Source organism: Nomascus leucogenys, chromosome 5 (assembly GCF_006542625.1).
Source record: "Nomascus leucogenys isolate Asia chromosome 5, Asia_NLE_v1, whole genome shotgun sequence".
Classification (NCBI taxonomy): domain Eukaryota; kingdom Metazoa; phylum Chordata; class Mammalia; order Primates; family Hylobatidae; genus Nomascus; species Nomascus leucogenys.
The window spans coordinates 105620111-105647215 of NC_044385.1; the positions used below are offsets into that span (position 1 = coordinate 105620111).

Sequence of the window (27105 nt, forward strand, 5' to 3'; positions counted from 1 at the left end):
AGGAGAAAGAGAGTGAGAGTGGAGAGGCTACACACTTTTAAACAACTGGATCTCATGAGAACTCACTATCACAAGTACAGCAACAAGGGGGTGGTACTAAACCACTCGTGCGAAATCTGCCCCCATGATCCAGTCACCTCCCACCAGGTCCCATCTTCAACACTGGGGATTACATTTCAATATGAGATTTGAGGGGGAACACACATCCAAGTCATATCAGAGAGGATCTGACTTGATTGGATCAGTTTCCTCGAAGACTGTCTCCAACGAGATAACTGTATCAGACGACCATCCATGAGGAAAGATTCTCAGAGATTCTCTCACAGAGCCCTTGTCCATTATTGAGAACAAAAAAATTAGGATCCAGAGGATGAAAAAGAACTCAAATTTGTGCTTCTGTAATAAATGTGGATGAAGATAAGAATGGCAGACTTATGCATACCTAAAGTGTCAAATGCTTTATGAGAAGATGTGGGGCCTTCTAAGGAAGAGGATAGAGTTCTTGTCCTTAAAGGAACTTATCATCTTACGCAAAAGGTAGAAAAGCACATGCATCTTCTCAAAAATGTACAGCCACTGCAGAAATATGTAAAATTACACACACCATGGAAACATACAACTAGGTATAACCATTCTTAATAGGCAGCAGAGCTGGAATGCATGAACGATTAGAGCGAGGTTGTATTAACAACAAGGAGTGCTCAATAGCGAAGGTGATCTTAATGGGAGGAAATGGATTCTGTAAAGATGAGATAAAGAAGGCATAGTAAGAAGGAAACCCGGAGGTCTCCCTAGCTTTCAGAGAGGTTGAGATATTTTGAATTCTACTTTCAGAGAGGTGTGCTTTTTGACTACATTGAAATTTTGATTCTAATTCTAGCTGCCTAGAAATATATTCTACCTAATATATTTCCTCCTACCAACTGTCTCCATCCAGATACCAAGATCATAGATTTCATGACAGCAAGCCCCCTGCATCACCAGCCTTGGTGTCTTCTGCATAATCTAGAATAATACTTTAGTGGAGGATGTGACAGGTACATTTTAACGGAATTGAATTACCTTGAGCAGACTTAGCCCTTGATACCTCATGACCAGCCCACACCTTGTTAGATGTCTATTTCCTGTGTTCCCTAGGACTTCCCTGGGGTTATTTTATTAGTAATAATATTATTGTAGTTTTTGAGACAGGGTCTCACTCTGTCATTCAGCCTGGAGTACAGTGTTGCGATCTTAGCTCACTGAAACCTCCACCTCTTGGGTTCAAGAGAATCTCGTGCCTCAGCCTCCCAATTATCTGGGACTACAGGCATGCACCACCATGCCCAGATAATTTTTGTATTTTTAGTCTAGACAAAGTTTCTCCACGTTGGCCAGGCTGGTCTCCAATTCCCAAACTCAAGTGATCTGCCTGCCTCAGCCTCCCAAAGTGCTGGGATTACAGGCATGAGCCACCATGCCTTATCACTCTGGGGTTATTCTTGCATCTGCTTTATAATCTGAACTCTGAACTCTTTCCATAAAATGATGTTATTCCTTTGGCAACCTACACAGCTGATTTTATTGAGCAGTCATATTATGATAGTTATGCTCTATTATTCTTTTGGGCATACCAGTTTTTGTTGAATGAGCTCAGGGCCTAAACCAAATGTAAAATGTGTGTGTATGTGTATATATATATATATATATATATATATATATATATATATATACACACATATATTTGCATGCATGTATGTGTGTATATATGTATATACACACATATATTTGCATGCATGTATGTGTGTATATATAAGTATATACAGATATGTAGATATCTGTTTTCAAATACTCTTTGAAATAGAAAGAAAGGCCCCATCTAGATTTCATAATTATTTCTCCCTCTCCACACTTAACACATTTTTGTTTTTAGCATTTCCTTTTCTCATTTCCTGTTGACATAGTTCTAGGTTTCAAGGCTTATTTATTCTCCTTGTCCATGTACATTTCATACATTTCTAATCTGAAAGCTTCTGTCATTCTCAAGGAGGCAAAGCTAATGAAAACTCATATCATCATGGTGCACAGGCAGAACTAGCCCACAGAAGCCCTGCTGGTTGGTCAAGGCTGGTCCAAGACTCCTTTTGCCAAGACAGTGCTGCTGCTACTAATCCCCTTGTAGCTCCTTGGAGTACAGCCCAGAAAGGACAGGTTAGTTTGGGCCCTGACAAGGTTATCAGAAAAACCCCAACACCAAAGACTAAAAATCTGACACTCACAATCCTCACAATGGAATCAACACAAAACAGAAAGTGATCCTGTTCTTGGAATCTTAGCTCTGCCCAGGTCACCATCTTGCCTGGCTGGTTTTGTTGATGCCAGCATAATGTGACACAGATTCCAAAGGCACAGCCATTTCCAGGACCAGAGGGTGGTGGATTATATAACCAAGCTGGGTAGTGTCAGGTTTATCAAAGGCTGATAACTAACAACTCGCAGTACTTGCCTTGGCCAAAAATGAGGCGGAGTGAAACAGCTCAAAATTCTGCACAGTGAAATTGAACACATAGTTCATTATAATTTATTTTCTATGCAAAATCTATAGTTCATTTAAAATTCTTTCCTTAATACTCTTTATCAGCTGTGCATCTCAAAGCTGATGATGGTACAGGAAACAATTGTGTAATAAGACCCCTAAAATGGTGCGAATGTTTGAGTAGATAAAAGGGCCAGCAGTTGGTGAATTAGCAACCTGAATTCAAATTTTAAATTATGTAACCTCAGGATATACAGGTGATAGAAGACAAAGCACCAAATATTTAAACAGGAAAAAGTAAAGGTTACATTTCAATCAGTAATGCAATCATTTATTTCAGATGCAGAGAGTCATCAACTCAGCCACCAATACTTACGACTTGAGAATGTTGAGTTCTATGACTCACCGTGGGAAGGATCTGGGTTTCAACTTGTGTCTAAAAGGGAACATTTATTTTAAAATTTTCCCATTCTTTACCCCACATTGGCCTGATTATCTGTATTGTGGCTTACAGAATCTTACAAAGTTGAAGTGAGAGAGAAAGCGAAGAATGGGCACATAAATGGGAATTTGCCCAAATCTAGTCCTGAAAGACCTACAAGATCCTGCATTTTTTTCAGGTTTTTCACTAATTTTAAAGACTCTGAGAAGTCTTAATCTAGATCCCGGCTGAGGTAAAAATCTAAAATGATCGAAGTCTGCGCATGGTCTCAATTTTCACACACTCTCCTCTTGGCACTGGCCAGAGCTAGCCTATCTTTTTGGGAAGATACTGGTAGAACATGATTGAGTTATAAACTATGGGAATTATTTTGACCTTAAACAAAAACTTGTATTACATTAACTATTATTAAGAATAATGATATATTACACACGTAGAGAGTCTCATCACTTTTTAAGACATTGTTGTGTCTATCGAACAACTTTGCCAAGCAGATCAAGAAAACATTAGCCTCATTTCATAGAGCAATTTACTGTAGCTCTAAAAAGATAAAGAATTTACTCAAGAAAAATTAGAAAGTGGGTAGCCCAATGCACTTCCCATCACAAGGCTTTTGTGAGTCTTTCCAAAGTGTGTTCCTTGGAACACTAGTATCAGAGAGAATAATGGCCCCTTCGAAGTTGTCCACATCCTAATCCCTGGGTCCTGTGACTGTATTACTTGACATTTCAAAGGGTAGTTATGATTGCAGGTGGAATTAAGGTTGCTAATTAACTGACCTGAAAATAGAGAGTTTATCCTGGATTATTTGGGTAAGCCCATTGTAATCACAAGGTCCTTAAAAGTAGAAAAGGGTGTGAAAGAGGTGCTGCCCTGTGAGAAGGGACCAGTCTGCTGCTGTTGGCTTTAAAGATAAAGAAAGGGGGCCCTGAATCAAGGAATGCAGATGGCTCCAAAAGTTGGAAAAGTTAAGGAAATGAACTCTCTCCTAGAACCTTCAGAAAGGAATGCAGACACCTTGACTGTGGCCCAGTGAGACCTGTGTCAGATTTCTACCTAAGAACTGTAACATAATATATTTGTGTTGCTATAAGTTACTCAATTTTTGATAATTTGTTGAAACAGCAGTAGAATACTAATGCACTAGTCCTGTGACAGGTTTTATTAACAAGTGTTTTCTAAGACAATGGTATGGCAGTAAAGAAAACCTGTTAGTAACTGTCAATTTGTGTGGCATAACTGCTCCCACCATGGCCAATTTCAAACTACCACAGTGACATCACTGAACTCAGAGTTGGGAAGAGATGCCCACAACCTTAAGCTGGTATGGGCCGGCTGCAGCATACCACTGGAATAAGTTTGGGAAACTGCATACTTAGCCCCTTTGGAATTTCACTATACATATTAGCTTTATTAGAGGTAGCCCTTCAGATAAGACATCTGCTTGACTTTACTTAACTCAGCATTCCAAACTTATTTGACATTTTTTCTCCTAAATAATACACATTGTGTGGGAACTTGGAAAGTCAGTGACAAAATCGTTACCAGCTGCTCTGTCTACTGTCTCCCAACTCAGATTTTTTTTCCACTCTGCCAAAACGCGCCCCCAGTTTGTGAACAGATTTTACTTTTTTATTGTTATCTATCCCATAATACTTGGGGACAATGAGTCTAGGGGCCATAACAAAGGAGGAGCAGAACTAGGGAGAAGTAGCTGTGGCTAGCCCTTTGTCCCTGACCGCCCACTTTGCAGAGCAAAGCAAGTAGCAGCAAGCAGCTGATTAAAAAGTGATCTCTATTGACATCAAGATCTACTGACTGAGGAGCAGTTCTCTTCCAACACAATCAGTCCAAATTGTCAACTGAATGAGGGCCACCTTGCTTCAAAGGGACCAGCTTTTGACTGCTAGGTGTAATAGGATAAATGTAATAGGATAAATGACATTTGCCCTGTGAATACTACTCCACGTAATTCCCTCTCTAGACTTTTCAGAAGCTTGGGGGAATCTTTTGATAATGATTTAATTTTTCCCCTGAGCTTGTTAACTCTGCTTGTTAAGGGCATAGGGTTGGGGGTTGGGGTGCTTTAATCTTGCTAATTAACTACATTTCTGTCTCTTCCTGTTTAGATAATTTCTTTTGGATGACTCATCCTCTTTAGGGTAAATGTTCAGTCTGTCAGATTTCCCAACCATTTCCCTCTTCTTCCCCGAGATGGTGCCATATGTCTGGGGGTTTGAGGCCAGGAGGCGATCTTACAATCCTAAGGCAGCGTCAAGCTTCTGTGAATGCAGGTCCTTGTTTGGTGCACTGTTTGTTCTTGGGCTCTGTGGTGAGGAAATTAGTCTGTGCCAACCCATGGGGGTCTGCTGATAGGTGGCTGTCTGATAGGTGGCTGTCTCCTCATGGCCTGCAGAGATCATGCTGAGACATGTGTGGCTTTGGCCATTGCCTGAAGCCTCTGGTCTCCACGCTATGCTGCCCTTGCTTCTGGCCAGACTTCTGCCAGCTCTCCCAACACTTCTGTCTTGCTGTCATTCGCGTTTACAGGATCCAAGTATATCCCACACAGAGGAGTACTACTTCAGGCTATCAAGGGCCATCTCTCTTGATGCTGCATTGTATACTGGTGGCGTACTGGCGGCATGTTAAATGAGACACAGGGAAAAATGTAGAGCTTCTACATCCCCCAAATTACACCACAGAAAGTGGGTCACTAGCTCCAGTGTTCCTGGATTTCCCAATACGTTAGGGAGCAGCAGGGATTAGACACTTAATAATCTGGCTCTATCACCTCCTTACTTTTCTTTACATTCTACTGTGTTCGAAGAAATGGCTTCCTATTGTATCTTCTTACCTGCTTTCTGGTTGAAACACTTCTTAGGTCACATCTATTTCAATAGGCTTCATGGCTTAGCTTTCACGGGTGGCAGAGGTAACTTCTACGTACAAAGGAAAGGACTCTAAAATATGAGGTGGCCAGGCTCGGTTTGTGTATAAAGAATAATTGAACAACTAGAAGGTAAGAGTCACCTAGGATGAAAATACGTTGATTTAATATCCTGGCTATTCCCATTATACCTGCTGATAGGATTGTGCTAATGGGAATGCAAAGCCTCCTTTTCCCCATTACAGAATTGCTAAAGAATATAAATAAATCTCATTGCATTGCTTCTCAGCCTTTTGGCTAAGATCAAGTGTAATAAATCTCATTGTGCTTTATGCCTAATGTGTGCTTATATTAAACTGATTTATCCATAGGAGATAAGGTGTTATAATCCTTTAATACTTATGGACAATAGTGTTCATAATGTGCTTTTAGTGAACTCAGAGGAATGTATTTTCCAGATGAAAGGCTTTTTCCCCTCTTCCTATTTCTCTAGTAATTTGTATTTTGTTCTAGTAGCATATATTATACCTATTGTAATTACTTGTTTCCATATCTTTCTTCCTGCCTCCCAAAATTTCTCCACATGTATACTAAGCATACATGACCATAAGAGCCAGAATCCTGTGATATTTATGTGTGTACATCTTCACATGTATATCTCAAGTTCTGCACCTGGCACACAGTTGCTGCCTGCTGAATTCATGAATGAGTCAAGTGACTGGCTAAGTAGCCATTCAGCAAATAGGCAGCAGAGAAAAAAATCTTGTTTCACCATCCATACCAAGTCTCTTGTGGGGGCACAATAACTCAGCAGTGGGATTGACTCAAGAGAAGTGAATCACAGCAGATTGAAAACTTCACTTTCAGAAATGGGATATTTTCATTGAATTTGACAACATGAATTGACTGTGTACGAACCATTCAACCAATTGTGAACGTTGAATGAGGTTCCAGAGCAATATTTTTTATGGCAAAATAAGAATAATTAGCATGGACAGAGAGTATTTTTTTTTCTACCAGCCGGACACAAATTATTAGCATGTTCGATCTAAGAGTTTGATAATTGGGATGATACTTCTACTGCCACCAGTGCAAGTATTCTGAATTCTCTTTCCCTTGAAATAAATGGGCCTCTTTCTTATCCCTCTACCTGGAATGAGGCAATCATGGTCCAGTTATAGCAGCCATCTTGTAACCATGAGATTATGGGTAACCTGCTAGTGATGCTGGTGCACAAAGCTGGAAGGAGAACATGTTGTCACTGATAGTAATGGGGCTGTCATAATAGGCCTGTATTGTCTATCTCCAAAATTCTCCTACAATGTCAAGGAAGGGCCTCAGTGGCTAAAGTAAACTCACTTTCCTACTGGTCCAGAGATCTTCAACAGCAGAAATCAAGAGAGAGATTGGTCAAAGAAATGAAGGCTCCTCTTCAAGACAGGATGTGCCCACTAACAAGAGTTAAATAAAAACTTCAGAATTCAGTATGCATTACATGAATCAATATACAAAAAGAGGTTAGAACAGTGCTTGGCATGATTAAACACGATGCGTTTGCTCTCATCGTTATTGTTACTGCTGTTGCTGATATTGCTACAGAGTAAACTGCTACTAGCTCCAGTCAATAGGTGTTCTTTGAAAAATTTAAATGATTTTATTTTTTCCCCCTATCTCTGCTACCCCAGCCCGTGGTAAACATCATTCTACTCTCTACTTCTATGAGTTCAACATTTTTAGATTCCACATATGCATGAGACAATGTGATATGATATTTGACTTTCTGTGACTGGTTTATTTCACTTAATATAATGTCCTGCAGGCTCATCCATGTCATTGCAAATGACAGGATTTCCTTCCTTTTTAAAGCTGTATAGTATTCTGTTGTGTATATATACCACATCTTCTTTGTCCATTCATCTGTTGATGAGCACTTAAGTTGATTCCATATTTTGGCTATTGTGGTAATGTTGCAATGAATATGGGAGTGCAGAGATCTCTTTGACATAATGATTTCATTTCCTTTGTATATATATATATATATATACCCAGTGGTGGGATTGCTGGATCTTAAACTATTTTAAATTCAAAAATTAATTCCTACTTATTGCAGAAAAAGTTAGTATAGGTAGGTTAAAAAAGGAAAAAAATAAAATACTACCTAAAGATAATCATTAACAGTTTGATCTATATATGTATGTTTCTCAAAAAGCATTAAATCATGCTATGTTTACTATTTTACAAAGTACTTCTGTTTTAACTATAATCTTGTTGATATCTTTTTAAAATTTTCTTTTTTATTCTAAATGCAAAATTATACTGATATTTAATATATCTTACCATTTAATGAGGCATTAGAATATATATAATCCTATATATAAATTTATATATACATATGTTCTACATTTATATATTAATATATATATAATATATATTTATCTCATAATACAGAAAGCATTTGGCTTCATTATTATTTTATATTATTTTATTGTATTTTATATCATTTTATTCATTATATTTTGCATTATTTTATTATAGCCAAAAAATCTTTTGTGCTTTTAGAAATTTCTTGTTTTTTAAATATGAGAATTTTTTTTATTGTGCTATGCAATTGATTAGTAAATTATTCACTGGACCTGGTTTTGAGTCATAGCTTCAGCTGTGACTGTTTCTCAAGAGAACTATATACTGCCTTCACACCGTCTCAATGCTGTTGGAATACACCAACTAACTCTAATGTCTGTTGTCTTGAATATAATGTAAGCTAAGTTGTTTAAAATATGGACCTATTTCATGCTGTGCATTTGCTGGTGAAGGAAGATTTTAGACTGATTGTGAGCATGCTGTTTGAAAGAGTGAGTGGCTCAGCAGTTTGGAACTGTTTCTAGTAAAAACACAAACCCATAACTGCCTTTGGGTCATCAGTCCAACAGGTTATAGTGATGTAGTATGAAGTATCTGTGTGTCTCAGACCAAATTGATTATCCTGGATGCTAAACTGAGAACTTACAACAAAACAGAACAATAAAAAAAAAAAAATCCCTGGTCTACTGTAACATCCTAATTGTAATCTAAGATAAACACAACATGCTGAGCTAAAGAGGACTGTTGTATTTTGTGTAGAAGGGGATTTATGAGCACATTAGTAGGGAAAACCAAGATAGGTGAATGAATGTAAGGAAATATTAAAGGTAGAACAATTTAATAACTTCATTAGGATACTCCTGTATAAAAGATTCTATTTTGTACACTTTATTCTTATCTATACTATAAAGTGCTACATAACCCCTAACTGACAAAATATTCTGGCAGCATCTTTTGGCTTAGTTAGGTACTATGAGAATTCAGAGATAACAACATTGCATTCATTTAAGTGTGCTATGTTATTAGTCTTGCCATTCAGTATGTCTTTTTACAGTCTATTACATTTAGACCTAGAGAAATTGTCAATTGACAGAGAATACTTTTAGTATCACTATCTTGAAAGCAAATTTGTATTCCTTTTGATGCTGAAATTGTGGATTTGCAGTAGAACAATACAACCATTGTGTAGTATAACAGGTCCCATAATTCAGTATAATTGGAAGTCAAAGATTGTATGGGAATGGAAAGCAAAATATAAAATGATTAGTTGCCTAGGAGAGTTTTCTAATTTTTCTACAGAGTATTTATTGGTTAACACAAACTTCAGAAAATATATCTTCTGTGACTTATGTTGTACTATAAAATATTTAATTACATTTAACTCTCAATTCTCATTTGTGTGTGTGTGTGAATGTGCACATGCATTAAATCAAAACGTGATGCAATTCTAAATGCCTTCTAAGAAACAGAAGCTAGTAAGGAGTACAGCCAAATTTGGGGGTGAACTATTCATAGAAAGTGACATCTGCAAAGCCCAGTGTCTAATAAAAACAAAGGACAAATAAGTAAATGTTTCCTTTTCTTACAGACATTGAACTTTTTGTAGGAGACAGTTGTTGTTACATTACCTGGTTCCAAGTGACTGCTAGAGAGTGAAGAATAAAAACAGCATTTTACTTTATATATTTATAAAGTTCAGTGATCTAATTTAATTTGCTTATTGTAAATAAAATCAGTTTTAACAGTCCTATAAACTAAGAGTCCGTTAATTAATGGAGAATTTTACAAAAATAGGATAAATTTCTATTTATCTCTGCTGTAGTCAAACATTTACTAATAGTTTAATTAAAATAATTTTAAATGACCACAATTATATTTGTTAAGTGTAAAATGGGTGTGATGGACTCACTAATGTCTAAGGTCCATTTCACTTTAAAATTATATCCTAAGTTATTTCTCAATGAAATTTAGCATTTTCCAAGTTGTTTGAGAAAAAGAATTTTTTAGTTTTTCTTCAATGCCACTGAAACAGAGTGTTTACATTATTTTAGACTCCTTAAATTGCAAACGAACTGTTCTGCCATCTGTGCAAGTGAATGCACAATAATACATAAGATTATTTGCTACAAATTAAACTATTTTATATTTTTTAACCAGGATTAACCATGTTTCATCTATGAGAAACTGAAATTTAGACTTTTCTGTATTTAAACAGCATGACAAAAGTGACCCAAAGTGGTAGGACAATTTGTAGAAAATCTGTAGACTATAACACTCAGGTGGCTGGGTGTGGTGGCTCACACCTGTAATCCCAGCACTTTGGGAGGCCCAGGCAGGCAGATCAACTGAGGTCAGGAGTTTGAGACCAGCCTGACCAACATAGAGAAACCTCATCGCTACTAAAAATACAAAATTAGCCGGGGGTCGGGGTGGCGCATGCCTGTAATCCCAGCTACTCGGGAGGCTGAGGCGGGATAATCACTTGAACGTAGGAGGCAGAGGTTGCCGTGAGCCAAGATCATGCCATTGCACTCCAGCCTGGGCAACAAGAGTGAAACTCCTTCACAAACAAATAAACAAACAAAACACCCAGGCTTTGGCATATTGGCCCTGAGGGGTGGAGATGAGCCTGTCAAAACAGTTTCCTCTCAAAAGCTCTAATCTTGAAATGCTCAGAGCTCACCTTAGAGAATCTTAGTGGGCTAGAAGCAGACTGTGTACTTGTGAACATCTAAATCCATCCCGTGGCTATTGTAAACAAGATTACCCAGAAGAGTTTTGAGAGATTAGAAAGGTCAAAGAGGACATGGTCACAGAATGTAGGAGAGGATGATTAGAAACTAGGAATGTGCTATAAGGCAGTTTGGGGTTATGTTGTGATTTATAAGGGAGTTTCATTGATTCCTTTAACAAATAATTGTTGAGCAGCTCCAGAGTAAAAGCCACTGTGCTATGGTCATGGAGGGTCTAGCTATGCAGTCCAGTATGTAGCTACTAGTCACCTGTGACTCTAGATTTAAATTTTACTGAATTAAAATAAATAAAAATAAAGCTCAGTTCCCATTTGCACTGGCCATATGTCAAGTACTCAATAGCCATAATGTAGCTAATGGCTATCATATTGGACAGTGGGGATATAAAATATTTATATCATAACAGAAACATTTATTGGAGAATGCTGGCAGAATAGTCAAAGATATCCTGGTGCTTTTCATGCTGGTAACCCACTTGAGCAGATTATGTAAACAAATAGATGCAACAGCAAACAGTGTATTATATGAGCAATTTAAGAGGCATAGATAAGATAACTGAGTGAATTCAGAGAAAAAGAGAAAATCACATAGGATTGTCAGAATAGAGTCACAGAAAAAGTACACTTTGAAGTCAGGACTGAAGAAAGTATGAAGAAAGTCATTGTCTTAGCTTGGGCTACAGTAACAAAACACCATAAACTGAGTGGCCTAAATAACAAATATTTATTTCTTACAGTTGGAAACTGGGAAGTTCAAGATCAAGGTGCTAAAAAAATTAGTGTCTGGTGAGGGTTTACTTCTTGGTTTGCTGATGGCTACCTTCTCATGGTATCCTCACATGGCAGTGTGTTGTGGGGAAGGGAGTGCTGTTTAGTATCATGCCTCATCTTTAAAGGGCGCTAATCTCATTCATGAAGCCTCCACCCTCACGACCTCATCTAATCCTACTTACCTCCCACAGACCCCATCTCCTAACACCTACCCATCACATTAGAGGATAGGGTTGCAGCATATTAATTTGAGGGAAACAAGCATTCCATCCAAAACAGCAGTTGAAGACAAGGTGAAAATGTTCTCTCTATAAAGGAGGATGTGAGTTCAGAGGCAGGAACAGATGGCAATTAGGCTTAGGTAAAGAGCTCAGGAGAGGAGGGGATGAAAAGGCACCTGAAGCCACTGGTATTCTAATTGAAAATCCTTGAGGGCTAAGAATTTGAGCTTTTTTTTCTGAAGGGACTGGGAAACCACTAGAATTTCTGAGTAAGAAATGTGATCCAAGTGTTATTTCAGAAAGATATATCTGGCAGCGCTGCACAGACTGGGTAGGGTGGAGAGAGAGGAAGCTGATAGACCATATTAAAGTGTGTGGAAAATAGACCATATGTGCAGTTGTAAGGACCTGAACTTGAGTATTTGCAACTTACTCTGGACACACAATATAGTGAATCTTGAATAAAATAAGCTTTTTACAAACTAACGGCATTATTAGAAATCCAGGCCCCCATATTTCTGTAAATGACTGATTTGTTTACATCTTTCTTTTGTTGTCTTCAGTCAGAAAGATGCAGATTGCCCATACTTCATAGCAGAGCAACAGGAGGGACTTAGGGATAAAAGGGTAAGATCTGGGGGAAAAACATGTAAGGAAATGGGAATAATTCAGGCTGAAGACAGAAATAGGACCAGGCACATGGAAGTCACTTGAGACGTGCAGTGTGCTGAAATCTTCATCTGAACAGCATCCACCTTCGGTGCCAGTTCTGCTTATGCAGTGGTGTGGTGGAGCCTCTTAGCACTGCCTCATGAGATGCCATTGTGTGCATCTCTTCTCAATTTTGTTTTCAGTGAAGTCTCATGGTGAGAGTGTTTACACCATGGAAATTGGCAAATGCTATAAATCAGGGGTGCTTCTATCCCCAGCTGTGCCCACAGGAACTATTCAGACAAGCCTGATCTCTTCTTTAAAAGACAAGACTAGAAACTAAAGACACCAGGCTGGGCATGGTGGCTCACACCTGTAATCCCAGCACTTTGAGAGGCTGAGGTGGGTGGATCACCTGAGGTCAGGAGTTCGAGACCAGCCTGGGCAACATGGTGAAACTCTGTCTCTACTAAAAGTCCAAAAAAAAAAAAAATAGCCAGGCATGGTGGTGTATGCCTGTAATCCCAGCTACTGGGGAGGCTGAGGCAGGAGAATCACTTGAACCTCGGAGTCAGAGGTTGCAGTGAGCCAAGATCACGCCACTGCACTCCAGCCTGGGCAACAGAGTGAGATTCTGTCTCGAAAGAAAGAAAAGAAAGAAACTAAAGACACCATTGCAGCTGAGCAGCCATACCAGGGCATGGAGGCCAGTTCTTCCAGCCTGAAGTTTATAGTTCTAGGTGTACATATGGCTGCACATTGTTTTGTAATAGCACATACATCTTAAACTACATATACGAATACTTCAAATGTACTAAGCGTTTTTAGATTTATTCTTTCTCTCTTGCTTTGCTATAGAGCTGTTCAGGAGTTCACCCAAGAGAGTGGAGAATACCTCTTCCTGATTTCCTTGTATAAATTTTATGTAGCTTGACCTGTGATTTATGGACAGGAAAGCTGTCTGCATAGTTACACTCTTACCAACTGATGTGTATAGCATGTCTCCCTTCAAGTTTAAAGAATATTTTTTTCTGTCTTTTAATAGGCTTACTCTCCTTTCTAACTGTGCACCTTTTCCTATTGCAGCAGTGGAGAGTGATACTTCCATTGGCTGTTGTTTTACTGCAACTACTACTTGCCATTGATTGAGTGCCCCTGGCACTTTCTATGCACCCATTTCATTTAATCCTCATCACCATCCTTTTAGTTAGAAAATATGATGTCCATTTGTCAGATGAAGAAAGAGGACCTGAGAAGTTAAGACACTTTAATCATATACCCGACTGATCTCAGATGTCAGTTCATATCTCTGACCATATCATGCTTAACCATTAAGCCACATTACAGGAAGAAAAATTCTTTTCTGATAGTGAGGGCTTTCAGAAGCCATGGCAGCCGCATGGGCCTTGGTGACCAGGAATCAGGCTTTTATTACTGTGTGCCTAGCAGAGTGCATTACCATTACCTTTAAGGGACTGTAGGAGAATAAAGGCCAAGGTGCATATGGACACACAGGGGCCCTTGCTCTAGAGATCTTACAGCCTCTGAAACCTCACAGGTGAACATACTTGGTAGTTCTAGTAAAATGCCACTGAGAATTCCCAGATTGAGGCAGGGTCCTCGGATTGAGAAAGTTATAACCAAATTTTTCCAAGTTATGCCTCATCCTGAAGCCCTAGGGTTTTAAGAACAACAGTAACAAACTATTTAGGCATTTCTAAGACTTGTAAGTAGGAAATGAATTATTTCTGAGATGCAACCTAAACATACAATTGTGGGGGGAAAATGCACTTCGTGAATACCTCGAATATTGTAGCGTAGATAAATGACTCGAGGATCAAAAATGCATGAAACATGCTTGCAGAAGGACCCAATTACAATAGCAAATAAGGCTTGAGGAACTGATGCCATTTTGTGAATTGGGTGTGTAATATGGCAAAGCTATCTCCTTTTATAATGTCATGTTTGTGTATATTCACACTTATGCATGGACATGCATCTATTATAGTAACTCGGTAAAATAACCAGAGGGTATAGAAATTCCTGCCTAGACTTGGGTTTTTAGACATGCTTTCTTTATTCTCAACACCCGTGCACATGAGAAACTGCAGCTCAAGCACAGACTTGGCAGGCAGAGCCTGTTCACTGTTTTCTTAAACGCTCTTCCTTTCTGTACAGTGGTACCTATTTTAGGGGCACTAAGCAGCCTCACACTCGCCTCTCAGGCTTCTGAAGGGTATTGAGGACTTGTTTGGAGCACATAATTTATGCTGTGCTGAAAAATAGCTGAGACTGTAATGGTGCCCAGAGAATCCAAGTTCTCTGAAGACCAAGATCACATTAATATGCAGTATTTCATTTACAACCCCCTTCTAAGTAGGTTTGAGAGGATAATGCCTTGTTTGAATAATAATATAGCACATTTTACTATTCAAAGTGCTTTCACATAAATCATCCATCTCATTTTATTTTTGAAACAATGAGGGAGATAAGGCCAGGATCATTACCTATAGGGAATCAAAAGCTCAGAAAGGTCAAGTGATTTACTCAAAGTCACATTGCAAGTTCTCTGTAAAGCTGAGGTTAGAAGCTGTGATTCTCCCATTCCCAGCTCAGCTGGGTCTTTTTAAAAGCATGTTGGGACCCACAGCTTCATGGGTGGAATACTGAAATTCTCAGGCCCAGCCTCTTGCCTCTAAGTGTTCCATTTCTATACTTTGCTTTTAGCATCATTTAGACGCTGTGGCCTTATAAAATGGTAATACATTTTAAATAAAAGTGTATAATTTAATCTTTTCTTTTAGAAAATGACTTTAGAAATGCAACCTGAAGGCATTATCAATTTCTTGAGCTAAATTTACAAAACTGGATGCAAGTTGCATATGACAGTGATTCTTGGTATTTGTTTTTCATCCTTATGTTTAATCATAGGCATGGGTTTGAGTTTTATGTGAGATAATTAATGGAAAAGCACTTTGTAATTTTGAAACATTGTGATAGTAAGAGCTGACATGACAGTGTCAGAAATTATTTAGTTAATTTAGTTTAACAGTTTCAACTTGTTAGAAATGGTATTTTGACTTGTTCACATAGTATCTATGCTTAGTCCCTTTTTATAAATTTCATTTTATAATTCCTTTAAATACATACATTTATGTTATTTTATATAATATATGTGATTAAATATATGTGTATACATGTATATAAATTACTATTTTTGTTTCTATTAAATTCTCATACATACTGGGATTCTCTCAGTTAATTTTCTAGTTTTTAAAATATTCTTAAAGCTGATGGGAAATGTACCAATTAATTCACTCTGGCACCATGATCTGTCTATAACTTCAAAGGGCTATGCTTAAAATCCAAAAGCCATAAACTAAAGGTATTTTATGGAATTTACTTGACATTTCAGAGGGAAACGAAGGCATTACAAAACAAGCATATTAAGTATACGATTCACATCCCAACAGCTCAAAGGCAAGGAAGCCTGAGGAAGCTAAGTTACTGGCCATATGTTTAATAAATATAAGCTTAATGGCAGTGAATGTATTAATGTCAGCGAAGACAAGTCTATGAAGGTATGCAGTCCAGTGTGAACACTATCTGGCATGCACTGATCTTTCTGTTCACAAGAATCTTAACCATGACAATCTTCATGATCATTTTAGCTCTATTATGCAATAGGTAAGTGTCAGCTTTGGGACAGATACCATAGTAACGGTAGACTTACAATTACAGTAGAATCAAAATATATCTTTGTCAGCCAAGTATTTGACAAGATCTTGGTATATCCTTGTGTATATTAAAGAAAGCCAGGCTGGATGAGAACATAGCTGGAGACTGAAAACCCACATTCCAAGACTGTTGACTAGTTAAATGAAATTCTGAATTTTTACACCTCTGAATTCTTTCATTGGCCATGAATGTGATACTTTATCAAAGTTTTGGATGAGAACATTGAGGGCAGGGTTATTCCCGATCATTCCGGATGACCCAGAGCACTGAGGATTACTTTCATGACAGAAGAACCAAGAATACAAAACCACCTCAACAGATTATAACCAAGTAGTGACATTTACCCAGGATATTAGTAAAGTTCCCCACATTGATTCAAAAAATAAATTGTGTAGATAAACATTGCATTTGAACAATACAAATGTTCTAAGATATTTATACTTTTTGTCATCTTTTTCAGCCACAAGTGAGCTGTATATTCTGGCCAGAAATACCTAGGTAAATATGGTGTTTCTCTATTTTACTTTGAATATAAGACTCAACTTCAGTATCTAAGTGTTAGTGAGTATATTTTTATAAGTACTGTTGTTCCAAATCACTTGCTGTCAGTTTAATTCAGTAAATGCATGACAGGTGCCTAATCTGATTTAAGCATCACAGAACATTCCAGGAAAAAGGAAATGAATAAGATGTCATCTCTGACCTCCAAGGTTTAATGGAGAAGACAGGCCCCCAAAGCAATCAGTGCAAAGACACTTGCGAGAAGGGTGCTGTGGCTACCTAGCTATCAGCTATGACAGTTGTTCTTGGATTTTCATTTTCATATACACCTCTTTTACCTGAAAGATGTCCCTTGCCCCTTTTTAACTTTGCCATTTAGGAGTAAGGCAGTGAGCTATTCTCACACAACTGTGAAGTCATCGGTCCATCTCTCCCTGACTAATAGCTATAAAGCAGCAAGAGTTTCCTAATTGGCATTTCAAAGAACACTAGGGATCGATTACACATAAAATGTTTATTTATAAAACTGTCATAAACTACAGGTTCAATTTGTTTGACCTTCTGGTAATTAGCACAGACTTACAATAGAGAAAGTTAGGTTACACCAAATACTTTTATTCTTGTTATTTCTACAGGACAGAATCAAAGCACACAAACAAAACAAAAAAAGTAATAGCAGCATATTCTTCCCGGTGGGAGCAAGAGAAGAAAAGAGTACTCTACCTATCCCCCTTGCCTTCCTCTTCTTTCTAAAGGCAAATATGCATTCTCAATCAAGCACATTTGCATTTGGAAATAATTTGCTTGTTGTTTAAAAGGCCAAACTTTTACTCACCTTGCTCAAAGAACACAGGTGTATCAAAACCCTTTAGGTTATTCCCGAATTGTTTTTCCCAGATTGTTTTCTTCAGAACACTAGGCCTGAGGGAATTCAGTGGTAAAGGGGTACAAAAATGTTAGGCAAGTTTTCCCTCCTTAGAAATTCACAAGACACTTTACCATATTAGAGTCTTATCCCTTGGCTTACCCAACTATGTTCTGACATTATGTGTTTCCTTGTGGTATTAATTATTTAGTTTTATTGCTTTCAGAAGCTTAGTGTTACTACTATTGACAATATCCACTTTACTAAGGGAGAAATTATAGAGAGGCCAAAACACCTCAAAATTTAGAATGGGAAGAGGAAATGAGGAAAGTGTGTGTGTGTGTGTGTGTATGTATGTGTGTATGTGTATGTGGGTGTGTCTTGGGGAAAAACTGAGACACTGTGAGAAAATATTATAATTGAGGTTTTCTTAAATTAGCATTTAGCACCACTAAATAAATAAATTACACTGTTCACAGAAATTTTAAGAACACATGATATAATTAAAAACAACTTAAACTAAATTATTCCTTTGGCAGATAAGGTCATGTGGTTACAAATTTTCTGGACTCATGAAATGTATAATATGTAGTATTATTTTAAACAGGTCAACATCACTGTAGAAGGATGCTAAACCTTAGAAACCTGTGAAGTGGGAAACACTAATATCCCAATTTTACAGTTAAACAGACACAGAGAGGCTAAGAGTCTTGCCCAAGGCCACAGAGGAAGGAAGAGACTAAATCTGGAACAAACTTTCTATTCTCCATTTCCAGAAGAAACCACTAAACCATGCTTCCTCTTGTCATGGAAGCTTAAAATATTTGGTATGGTTGTCTTGCCTTTTTTTTTCTTTCCAATGACTGTTTAAAGGCTTTCGAGATGGTAGTGGTCAAGCTGCCCCTTTCTTTTGAAGCCTTCTCTGTGCTTGTCTCCTTGGTGGTGCAGCAGCAGCTTCTATTTTCTTTGCTTGGCTTAGGAAGCTCCCTTTGAGGGTTTCTGAATCCCTGGCCTTTTGGTGATGTTTGATGCAACAATCCTCTTTACCTGCAATCCACATCACTGACCTTGGAGCTCAATGAACTTTTCATTTACATGCACAGTCAAATTAAATTTGCCTGGCCTTTGAAAACTTACATCTGTTGAGTGTATAATTTGTATTGCCATTTGTTCCACAGATGTGTAACAAGACAAATACCTGTCCAGGCTTATAAGGGATTCAGAAATGCTTACGTTAATCATGCTGGTGGAAAGAGGTTAAGGGCAATACAATAAATCAGTCTCCAAATGGTTTCACTTGGAATGGCCTGGGAGAACAGGGTTATTTTTATCCTAGGATGCTTTTAATTTGAATCAAAAATACTTTACCACATGTTCTGCCACAAGTTCAAAAGGATTGGTAACAAACATTTAATCTTTTTCTTTTCGGATTGGCGCTAAGCCCTCATCAAAAAGCGTATGCAGTCAGGCAGCTTATCTCCACTGAGCTGCTTCCCTTAATGTGTTCCTAATTATAATCGTATATATGGCTCACTGTGGCTGATTGAACAATATGGCAGTAATTTCTTTACAGGCCTCCCTGCTCTTTGAACTGTGAGTACAGAGGGCTAGAACAGAACCAGATCAATGGGATTTGAGTGCTGGCAAATCAAGCCAGATGCGATCTTTAGAGAATGAGTTTCCAGCTGTTTCCCAGAAAGAGACTTCAACAGACAGCTGGGGACCTTATCATTATCATCATGATCATCATCATCATTCCCAGTAAATACACTCACAACTCTTTAAAAAACGTGCAACTATTCTCATCTCTTCCTAAATCATTACCCACCATAAAGTCTCCCAAATGCTTTGAAACTGTGACTGTGTAAAACAGATAAGCCTGTGACTGATGATGTGGGAATGGAAACATAATAGTATTATATTGACACTATATATTTGTCAGTGCTGCAAGATGTGCAGCTGAAAGCAGTGTCCAAAATTTATTTTTAAGATACCATATACTCACAACATTTCCATGTGTTTGTAAGAGGGAGATAACATAATCCTCATTTTCTTGGTCAAAATGGCATGTTATTGCTTTGTGCATACATCTTTGTGTCCGCCACATCATTATCACCATGCCTTGTTTGAGGCAGTATCCAGTAAATGTTTCTAGGAAGAATAAGTGCTTGCTTTGTATAGAGACTTGTGCTGTGGGGGAAGACAGCAAGCTTAATACATCCAAAGGAAGTTGCTGTGGCCCTGTAAAAGGCTCCCAATTAAAGAGACCCTAATATAAGAATTTAAAATGATAATTACTTTGAACAATTTAAGGATCATTAAAATGCAAGAAAATGGCCAATAGCAGAGAGACTCACAAGCTTTCCCAAATGCAACTGACCGAGTTAGCTGGTCTATGTGAAATAATTTATGCCACCTTCAAAAGCCTGCCTCATAAAAGTTCTTCCTCTCTAGCCTGCTCTGGGGCTCCTAAGTCCTGCTCTTGGTCTCCCTTTTTCAGGACTTTCTGTGAATCCAGGGAGGAATTTCAGAAGAGCCAGGATTAGTCAATCAAATTAAACTTAATATCACCCAAATAAAGTTGGTCAGGTAAAATAAAGAAGTTGAAATGGGAGGTGAAGTTCAGGAGAATGAAAATATAGAATGATCCCGAGATATGGGCAAATGAAGAGCAAGTCTAGGGATCTGTTTGGTTTTTGTTTGTTTGTTTGTTTTGAGCAGTGCTCAAGGAAGAGGAAATCTGAAAGAAGCAGCAGAGTAGGGTGGACATGGAAGAGATACAGTCTACATGACTTTGTTCATACTTTGCTTAAAAGATTTTCTCTAATTTATTTCAACTTTTATATTTCTTAGTAAATTAATTGAAGATAGGAACCACCAATGATCTTTTGCTCATTACTTACTCTTAGCACTTGAAAAAAAGCAAATACAAAATATTTATTTTTTAACCTTTGTATCATTACTGTATCATAGTAGATGCTCAATAAATATTGGAGTAATAAGTAACTATTTACAATTTTAATTTTAACTATCCTCAACTGAAAAACTCTTCTGGACATTTTAAACTCTGGTTCTCAAACAAAACAAATTAAAAACCTTTTAGAGCTAAAGGTGTATTATAAAATAAAAATGTCTTTCAAAATAGACCTAGAGTGTGCAGCTGATGAATAGTGAATATTTAGTTATATGTACTCAGCTAAACTAAAAGTTCTAGGAACTGTATCATTTTTTATGGGAACAGAGGTAAATAATTTATTTTAATCTGGTATGTTTATGTATATAAAACTATATCAGTATTACCTGCATGTGATTAGAATCACACAACATGTCTTGAAACTATTTTTCCTCAGGTAACACAGATAGTAAACATGAATTATTTGGATCTGTGCTCTCCAAATATATTTGATTACTCTCTTTTATCAGTTAAAAATTACAAGAAAAACTTTTAAACATGCACCCTCAATATATGTATATTTATTCATGTATTGTATATATACTACTATTTGTATTAATATTAAATTTCTTTCTTCTTTGCTTTAGATCAAAATACATTTAAGTAAGAATTAAAATGTCATTTGTCCATCACCTAATGGCTCAATTTGCTCCTGCCTTGGGTGTGCACACCCTGCTCTGGAACAGACCAGAGCTCTAAAGAAGTGACTGGAAGTTGTGAATGTCATTATTATGAAGCCTCACATTTGCTCTCCTCTTTAAGACACAGACATGGCATTAGAGAAGGGCAGAAAACTGCACTTGGCTGTGCATAGAGAATGCTAGAGACCTCTTGTGCAACACAGGGGACTAGGTTGCCTAGTGTAATGAGAGAAGCATGGGTTTTGAGGCCGCTACAATGTCTGTTTCTTCTTGGCCAACATTTCAGTAAGTGTAGTTAAGTATATCTCCACAATAGGGTTAAGAGAACCAGTGTCTTCTGAAAAACACATGAAATCATTGGAACCCTACTAAGTCTGTGCTTTGCAAAAATTAAAAGTAAAACTAATTTTCACTATGACTCTATTATTCTTCCTTGTTCCTAGGCCACAGGTGGGTGAGCAAATTTCAGTTAAGAGTTGGATAAATCGGAGTAAGTTGTTACTTCTGAGGATCAAGGGCAAGTAATTGGATCAGGGTTGGGTAAACAGAGGGTTTCAATTCCACATATTATATTTCAGTGAGTAGGTGCGGAGATGATTGTTTTATATCCTTCCTTCTTATTGAATCTCCTTTTTTTAAGTGAATAATGAAAAATAGTAGAGATTATACTGGAAATATGTTTAAGAAATTTAGAAACGTCCTAGGATTGGGTTTACTAGAATAATTTAAATAATAAGGTTAATATGGGATTGTAGATGCATGCATTACACTAAAGAGACTTGTTGTAATGAGGCCCAACTCGGTGGAGTAGGTTGTTAGAGAATTTGGACTTCTTCCTTTTGAGGCTGACTTTGGAAGGGTGAACACTGTGGCATTAAAAAAAAAAAAAGTTTAACTTCCTTTCTAGAGTGCATACCAGTTCTTAAAGTTTGTATAAGCCCTGTATTTTATGCCATTGGGTCATCACAGGTTCTGTAAAATCCTCCATTATCATTTTCATGGAAAACAAATCCATTGTAATTCAGTTGAACAATTACACATTGATCATCTAAAATGTGCCAAACATAATACAGAACATGCATTTTATAGGAAAATTGGACTGCTCTAAGATATGTAATAAATCATCTTCAATTTTATGAAAAGGGAAGCCAGGCATGTTAATGGAGTTTGTTTTTATAAACATGAAGTGTTTGGGCATGTTTCATTTTTCAGTTGGGCTGCTCAGCCAAGCTTAGTTAGCACCTTGTAAAAATGAGTTGTTTCTCATTTCCTTAATGGAAAGCAGCGAGAGTCATAGCTAAGATCCCCATATCAGCTGGAGGCCTTCTGTAGCACTCCTTAATCCTCTGAGGTTAGATCCAGGATACAAATCCGTCTGGATACTTGAGACCAGAAAGTGTGTTTCTCCGGAGAATTTAAACTGTCTCCCCATCAGTCACAGACAAGGAAACTATCTAAAAGCAGATCGCTGTTTTCAGATCTCTAAGTTGGAAGAAAGGTTTTATTGATAAGCATTTACATCTTAATAATTTCTTGAAATATGTAGCTGGTTCATCATTTTTACAATTCATTTGGCCTTCAGAACACGCCATAATTCTGCATCTCTGTGGATATCAATTTTCTTAGTAATATAATGTTAACTTAAGAATGTGATAAAACAGGGAGCATGTTGGAACTGTTCCTTGTCCTGTGGCCTTAACAAGCCACAGCTGTATCAGCAGCTGGTCATTGAAGGAGCCTGGTCCTAGCCTCTCCCAGCATCCTTTTTCAGCTAGATCAAAAAGAAATATACCAGGCAGAAGGTTTTATCATCAAAGCCTATAGAAATCTGTGGGAACCAATATTTCCATTTAGATTGCTTCAGCCTCATCAGACTGAAAAGATTTTTCTCTAGTGGGACAGAGGTTGTTAAATCAGCCGATTTGAAAAGCTTTTTCATCCTCACTGAGTTTATCAAAGAAAAGGAATATGGTGTCAAAAAGTTTGTTCACCCCCCAACATGCTTTACTAAGCTGTCAGCTTATTCTCTTACCAATTATTTTAAAAGTTGTGTTAATTACCACTAGTGATTGTTTAATGGCGATTTTACTGAAAGTAGTTGCCATAGATTTAATTAATGAACCCCAAACTCCTGCTATTTCAAATGCAGGTAAAGCTAAGGAGCAACTATTATGAGGGAGTGAGTATATTATTCACTTCTAGAAGGAGTAAAATCATTTTTTTTCATTTAAAGGCGTTAAAATAAATATTTATCTTAATTCTCTCAGATGACACTGTTCAATACAATTGCTTGTCCAGGCTAAGTTCAACCTTTCATTCAAAGGGCTCACTGATGCCACAGAGAAGTGTTGAGAAATATTCTGTGTTTATTTTTAACCTATGTTGTACCCATGGCCATCTCAGTTTATTTTTATTCTAAATTCATTTTTGCATTTTCTTAATATGTAAAGTATTCTTATAGAGAATACTTAAATATTTTAATAGGCATTCTTATCATATACTGCCTGGATTTTTGCAGTAGCTTTCACTATAACTGGTATTTTCATCTCTGTTCTTTTCTTTCTGGAAAAAAGAATTCTGCACACAAATTCCAGATTTATCTTCTTGAAACACTGATTTTTTAAAAAATTTTAAGATCCAGGATACCTGTGCAGGATGTGCATGTTTGTTACATAGGTAAATGTGTGCCATGGTGATTTGCTGCACCTACCAACCCACCACCTAGGTATTAAGCCCAACATGCATTAGCTATTTTTCTTGAGGCTCTCCCTCACCTCGCTCCACTGACAGGCCCCAGGGTGTGTTATTCCCCTCCCCGTGTCCATCTGTTCATATCGTTCAGCTCCCATTTATAAGTGAGAACATTCGTTGTTTGGTTTTCTGTGCCTGCCTTCGTTTGCTGAGGATAATGGCTTCTAGCTCCATCCATGTCCTGGCAAAGGACATGACCTCATTCCTTTTATGGCTGCATAGTATTCCATAGTGTATATATACCACATTTTCTTTACCCAGTCTACCATTGATGGGCATTTGATAGATTTCATGTCTTTGCTATTGTGAATAGTGCTGCAATGAACATACGCACGTGTGTATCTTTATAATAGAGTAATTTATATTCCTTTGGGTATATAACCGATAATGGGATTGCTGGGTCAAATGGTATTCTGGTTTGAGGAGTTGCCACATTGTCTTCCACAATCGTTGAAGTAATTTACATTCCCACCAAGGTGTAAAAGTGTTCCTATTTCTCTGCAGCCTTGCCAGCATCTGTTGTTTCTTGTCTTTTTAATAATCACCATTTTGACAGGCATGAGATGGTATCTCATTGTGGTTTTGATTGGCATTTCTTTAATGATCAGTAATGTTGAACTTTCTTTCATATGTTTGTTGGCTGCTTAAATGTCTTCTTTTGAGAAGTGCCTGTTCATATCCTTTGCCTACTTGTTAATAGAGTTGCTTGTTTTTTTTTCTTGTAAATTTGTTTAAGTCCTTTGTATAATAGATTCTGGATATTAGACCTTTGTTAGATGGATAGATTGAAAAAATTTTCTTCCATTCTGTAGGTTGTCTGTTCACTCTGATGACAGTTTCTTTTGCTGTTCAGAAGCTCTTTAATTAGATATCATTTGTCAATTTTAGCTTTTGTTGTAATTGCTTTTGGTGATTTCATCATAAAATCTTTTCCCATGACTATGTCCTGAATGGTATTGCCTAGATTTTCGTCTAGGGTTTTCATAGTTTCGGGTTTTACATTTAAGTTTTTAATCCATCTTGACTTAATTTTTGAATAAGGTGTAAAAAAGGGTTCCACTTTTAATTTTCTGCATGTAGATAGCCAGTTCTCCCAGCACTGTTTATTAAGTAGGGAATCCTTTCCCCATGGCTTGTTTTTGTCAGGTTTGTCAAAGATCAGATTGTTGTAGATGTGTGGTCTTGTTTCTGAGTTCTGTATTCTGTTCCATTGGTCTATGTGTCTGTTTTTGTATCAGTACCATGCTGTTTTGGTTACTATAGCCTTGTAGTATAGTTTGAAGTTGGGTAGAGTGATGCCTCAAGCTTTGTTCTTTTTGCTTCAGATTGTCTTGGCTATATGGGCTCTTTTTGGGTTCATATGAATTTTAAAGTAGTTTTTTTCTAATTCTGTGAAGAATGACAATGGTAGTTTAATGGGAATAGCATTGAATCTATAAATTATTTTGGGCAGTATGGCCATTTCATGACATTGATTCTTCCTGTCCATGAACATGGAATGTTTCTCCATTTGTTTGTGTCCTCTCTGACTTCCTTGAGCAGTGGTTTGTAGTTCTCCTTGAAGAGGTCCTTTACTTCCCTTGTTAGCTGTATTCGTAGGTATTTTATTCTCTTTGTGGCAATTGTGAAGTGAGTTCACTCCTGATTTTTCTCTCTGCTTGCCTGTTGTTGGTGTATAGGACTGCTTGTGACTTTTGCACATTGATTTTGTATCCTGAGACTTTGATGAGGTTGCTTATCAGCCTAAGAAGTTTCTGGACTGAGAAGAAGGGGTTTTCTAAATATAGGGATATAGGGATGTGTCATCTACAAACAGAGACATTTGACTCCCTCTCTTCTTATTTGAACATGCTTTATTTCTTTCTTTGCCGATTGCCCTGGCCAGAACTTCCAATAATATGTTGAATAGGAGTGGTGAGAGAGGGCATTTTTGCCTTGTGCCAGTTTTCAAGGGGACTGCTTCTAGCTTTTGCCCATTCGGTATAATATTGGTTGTGGTTTATCATAAATGGCTCTTATTATTTTGAGATATGTCCCTTTGATCTGTAGTTTATTGAGAGTTTTTAACATGAAGGGATGTTGAATTTTGTCAAAAGCCTTTTCTGCATCTATTGAGATAATTGTGTGATTTTTTTTCTTTAGTTCTGTTTATGTGATGAATTATGTTTACCGATTTGCATATGTTGAACCAGACTTGAACCCCAGGGATGAAGCTGACTTGATGATCATGGTTAGATAAGCTTTTTGATGTGCTGCTGGATTAGGTTTGCCAATATTTTATTGAGGATTTTTGCATTAATGTTCACCAGGGATATTAGCATGAAGTTTTCTTTTTTTGTTGTTGTTGTATCTCTGCCAGGTTTTGGTATGAGGATGATGCTGGCCTCATAAAATGACTTAAGGAAAAGTCCCTCCTTTTCAATGGTTTGGACTAGCTTCCGAAGAAATGGTACCACTCCTCTTTGTACCACTGGTAGAATTCCTCTGTGAATCATCTGGTCCTTGGCTTTTTTTGGTTGGGAAGCTGTTTATTATTGCCTCAATTTCAGAACTCATAATTGGTCTGTTCAGGGATTCAACTTCTTTCTGCTTCAGTCTTGGGAGGGTGTATGTTTCCAGGAATTTATCTATTTCTTCTAGGTTTTCTAGTTTTTTGTTTGTTTGTTTTTTGTTTTTTTTTTTGCATAGAGGTGTTTATAGTATTTTCTGATGGTTGTTTGTATTTCTGTGAGGTCAGTGGTGATATCCCTTTATCATTTTTTGTTGTGTCTATTTGATTCTTCTCTCTGTTTTCTTTATTAGTTTAGCTAGTGGTCTATTTTATTAATTTGGTCAGAAAATCAGCTCCTAGATTCGTTGATTTTTTTGAAGAATCTTTTTTTTTGTCTCTATCTCCTTCAGTTCTACTCTGACCTTGGTTATTTCTTGTCTTCTGCTAGCTTTTGAATTTGTTTGTTCTTACTTCTCTAGTTCTTTTAGTTGTGATGTTAGAATGTCAATTTGAGATCTTTCTTCCTTTTTGATGTGGGGATTTAGAGCTATAAATATTCCTC

General features: G+C 37.3%; 1 long non-coding RNA gene and 1 pseudogene across 1 annotated transcript in view; both read left to right on the plus strand.

Moving 5' to 3' along the window:
• The window catches only part of LOC105739804, a 45544-nt gene extending 23831 nt beyond the window's left edge, over positions 1–21713 (plus strand). The window contains exons 2-6 of the long non-coding RNA XR_001115786.1: positions 12516–12579; positions 16077–16184; positions 18390–18534; positions 20208–20296; positions 21248–21713. This is a non-coding gene — a long non-coding RNA (uncharacterized LOC105739804). The remainder of the gene's footprint in view (positions 1–12515; positions 12580–16076; positions 16185–18389; positions 18535–20207; positions 20297–21247) is intronic.
• On the plus strand, positions 6125–6241 carry LOC115835223 (annotated as a pseudogene).
• Positions 21714–27105: the final 5392 nt, after the last annotated feature.